Source organism: Aotus nancymaae, unplaced genomic scaffold, assembly GCF_030222135.1.
Source record: "Aotus nancymaae isolate 86718 unplaced genomic scaffold, 86718_ANA_hifiasm-v0.15.2.pri h1tg000033l, whole genome shotgun sequence".
Lineage (NCBI taxonomy): Eukaryota > Metazoa > Chordata > Mammalia > Primates > Aotidae > Aotus > Aotus nancymaae.
The window spans coordinates 620,329-625,064 of record NW_026988447.1 but is presented as its reverse complement, the minus strand read 5'-3'; positions in this window follow the sequence as shown (position 1 = coordinate 625,064).

The following is a 4,736-nucleotide window of genomic DNA, read 5'->3' as shown; positions in this document are numbered from 1 at the left end:
GGACTGGAATAAAATTTCCAGAGATTTCAAGGAAAAAATGTAAAGGTATTTAAAAGAACAGTTTCATCCTCTCAAACCCAAATAGATGCTGTGAGCTGGAAAAAGAAAAAGCATTCTGTGAGCCTAGCTTTTCTTTCTCTGCAGCTCCTATAGGGACTCAGACAGGGCAAGGAAATTTATGTTGGCTGACAACTTCTGGTTCTCACTAGAGGTCGCAGGATGTCAAAAAACTGACCAACCAACAAGGACACAGCTGCCAACCTTAGTCTACATAAAGCATCCTTTTTATACATCTGGGTAATGCCTCGACGGCGTGCCAATTAGAACACCATATTCTAAAACACATTAGGGCCAATTAGTGTCTGAACAGTTTCTTTGAAATTCAGAGTTTCAGTGCTATGTAGCCTTTGAAGGCCTAGGAGAAAAACAGGATCTGAAGGACTGTTATAACATTCTCCAGAGCAAATGCCCCAATCTAGTTAAGGTTATCTGATGACTTAATTAATATCATGTTCTCTTTTTTTTTAGGGAGTGTTAGAGACATTTAATTAGCATTACTATCAATGTTATAAGTTCAACACTCGCAAAATCGATATTTCGTTAAGAGTTCTAATCATTTTGATTAAAGAGGAGATAATATTGTCCTGTCCTTAACATGCTTAGGTTCAACATACAAATATTAGTATTCCTTTGGTCATCTTAATTTTCCAGATTCATTTTATGCAATACTTGCAATACTGAAACTTTAATGTGGAGCTTGTACTTTTAGTTTCTTGATCATCATATTAATTAGAACATTATTAAAACGAAATATTGTTTAAAACACATACAAAAATCACCTCACAATTGTGATATAGAAGTATGAAGTATAAATATAGAAGTAAAAATGATAAATTATAAAAGTACAAAGTACTTTTAAACAGAAAAATCACTTTGAAAACTTACCCTGAGTGACATAGTTAAACAATTAATCTTATAAGAAAGTATATTGTAAAAATTTAGGAAAAACAGACTTTTTACCTTTGATAGAAATTCAAAAACCATAGGGAATCTTATAGTTGCAAAAAATAACCATTTCTTTAGCGTATAGTGCTTGATATTTGAAAGAAGAAGCAACTAATTTTGTAATAAAATCAATTCTATTTCACTAAATTAAAATTTATGATCACATTATTCACTTTGATATTTATTATTTGAGGGAAACTATTTATTAGCAATAAGTCAGATACTGAGGTCAAAGCAGTAAATGTTGATTTAGATAGGAGCAATTTTAATTTAATTTAATTTAATTGGGGAAGAATAGAAGTTGGAAGAATGGGCGTTATAACTGATCCACAGAATCATGCTTTTATATAGTTAAGATCATTAACAGACATGTTAATGATCTTAATTTTATGAAGTGCTCCTTACTTCATGATAATTTTATTTATTTTTTCTGGGTATGTCCTGTGAAAGGAAGCATTTATTTATGGTATTAGAATAAAAATGGCTAATAAAATGTCTCACTACATATTGAATTAATTGCTCTACTAATTGCTTTCCTGTTTCACTAGTAATTAAGAGAAAACAGCTTCAGGTTCTCTGCATGTGGTCTCATGGTTTTAAAAGAGTAAGCCATAAGCTTTGCATTGATTTTAAAGCCAAACACATGATAATTTCCATTTCTCATAGCAATTGTTACTACAGAGAAAGAAAACAAAGAAGAACCAGCCAATTTTTACAGGTTTTCTAGAAATGTTTCAATCTTTTATAATTCCTTGAAATTATTAAAGTGTTTTATTTTCAAATGAGAGCTGTAGTAAAAAATAATTATTCTAGCAAAGGATATAATTACTTTTAATGTTGATATTGGAATCAAAATGAATGAGCAGACTTTTTAATATTCTAAAGAGCTGTGCGCGAGAGAAAAAAAGATAGCAACGCTCTGCTTTTATGTGACAAGCAGAATACTTAATAGTGAAGTGTGAGATATGAGGCTCAGACTCACAGATGACCTGTGACCTCAACTCACAAGTGGTGGTGTTTTTAGAGGAGTGGTAATAATTTAGAAGGCACCGGTATAACCTTCTGTTGAATACACACGCACTAAAGCAGAAAACTGAGGAAGTTATCCAGATATGTCAGCACTTTCTTGTTAGGAAAAATTAAAACACCACACCCGTTTTCATCTGAAATAGCTAGATAATTGAGGATCAAAACCTTGTCTGAGTAATTAGCTCTTGATAACCCAGTCTCCTGTGTACCCTGGCATAAGCACCGTGGATGTGCTAGTGATCTACTGACCTGTGAGACAGTGGGAATCCACTGTTAAGATGGTTGACATCCCCGGCCCAACTGTGCTGCTCCTCTCTGTTTTCAAGATCTCTTTCTTTCTCTCTTCTTTCTTTCTTTTTTTTTCTTTTTTGGTTGTCAGACCCAGAGTAAATATGAATGAATTATTTCCCCAGGAGGTGAGGAAGAAGAAAACCATGAAGGAAATTGTTCCTTCTGAGTTGTAGCCACCTTCAGTGTCTCGGGCTTTTAGAGTTGGTGCCGTGAGCCTAGAGCAAACCATCTTCACCTATTTTAGGGACCATTAGTTAATGTCGTTAAAGTGCTTTGGAGAGAAAAAGCAATAAATATATAAATAAACACACTTCTGATGTTTCATATTGATTGGAGGCTGGTTTTATAGTGCAAAACTATTGCTTTAGTGGTTGGAAAAGCCACCCAAAGTGAGTTATAATGCTGGAAGATGAAGGCCAAGGTCATTAATTATTGCCACCTGAAAGCCCAGTGCAGCTTACAAAATAAATTTGGCTGGGTCCCGGAACTAAGCACAGAGCATAATAGGGAGTTCAGAAATACAGAAAAACTAGTGTTCAAGTGCAGCTGCCTATTATGAATAGAGTTAAATAAGTTATAAAATAACTTGGTGATTTTACAATGCATCATAAAAAATGAAATCACACAAGTTTTAAATTTATGCCAACCGATTATCCAACAACGTAACCAAGAGGTCAGTAAACAGTATCAGCCTTTTCAGTTTAACTCATCTCAGCACACTGTGTTTTTATTTACTGATTACTAAGAGATATTTATTCTCATAGATCCAGAACAAAATTTATTTTATCAACTTACTTTCACAAGGTTTATTTTGTGAAGGTAAATTAATAAAGTTAGCAACATGGCATTACTACTATCAGGACATTTAGTTATTTATGGGTGGAAATGGAAAGGTGAGATGAAATCCTGAAGTGAATGAGTCCTGTTAGGAATTTAAACCTTCTACTTTCTTTTCTGCTTTCTTCACAATCCTTTTTCACCTGCCAAGGAAAAAATCTTGCTTTTCTCAACTGTTTCATGAATACTTATTACAAGTTTCATAAATACTTATTACAAGTGTCCTTTCAGATTGGATTGCTGGTGCTCTGGAATTCCTTATCAGTGGGCAGAAGGGGAGGAGAGGGTTTCATCCTATTGGGTCCCTTCACGAGCCAGGATGCAGGCAAAGTGATTTACATACTTAATGTGTTTTCATTGCAAAATAACCATATGAGTTAAGCATTTTATTTTAAAGGTGAAAAAGTTGAGCTAAGAAAGGATAAGTGTCTAAAGACATCTAACAAGTAGAGCAAATGGACTTAAACACGTTTTCTGACCCTAAAACCTGCTTTTATACTGAATGTATAGATTTTTAAAATTAATTTTCACTACCATTCTAGTATTCAATGTTTCCAGTAATGGAATCTTTTGGAATGTTACTTAGATTACAAATTTGAGTTAATTTTATTTTTGTCCATAAAAAATTATGGACAAAATTTTTTTGCATCTCATATGTACAAATTATTTCATGGGATTCATTTATGGAAAAGATGTGGCTGGATGGACAACTTGAATGCAAGGCAGAGTAGAGGGACTTCTTTGTAGAATATCACTCAGGGAGTGAGGACGGATACAATGCAGCCAGGCTGGAAGGAAGAATGGGCTTTAGCTGGGGATGGAGGCCCTTGGCCTCTGTCGGGCATTTAGCTCTCCACTGCCCAGCACCTGTCAGCAAGATTAGCAGAACTGCAGGCTCCCTATGAGCCGCCAGCCAAAGAAGCCAGTGGAGGGTCAGGGGTTAGAAGGTGACTGTAATATGTCCATGAATCACTCACTCATTTCAACTCCTATTCCCCATCTTTAAAATTGCTTAAGACCGTAAAAACTTTGGCAAGTGACTAACTTGGATAATGTGACTTAGGGAGCTGGGTATTCTTTTCTTCCAAGAAGCTGATAATACTCCATTATTTTAGTTTTAAAATTAAATTATTCTCATTGCATTGGAAGTACATAATACAATCCATCACAAGGTTTTGAAGTCTATTTTTTAATCACCTATGAAGTAAGTAAAATAAGATACAAATTTCATTTTATAGGGCAATTGCTTAGGAAATGTTGAGAGATGGACCTTATGCTCATAATATAAAAATATGAAAACAGTAATATATTAGCCAAATAAAGGGGACAGAAAATGGCCAGATGAGAGGAATTCTAATGTCAGTCACTATATTATAGGGGAATTTATAAACACCACCAGTAATGTTTATTTCAGTTTGAGAGGTTTTGTATTATTAGCGGATTTTTTTCAAATAAAATTATCCAAGTTTTATTTAATCTGTAACCAGCTTTGTGTGTGCGTGTGTTTGTGTGTGCATGCTGAATTTCTTGCCTGCCAGTGGAAAAAACTATGTATAGATTTTGGCGATCACTAA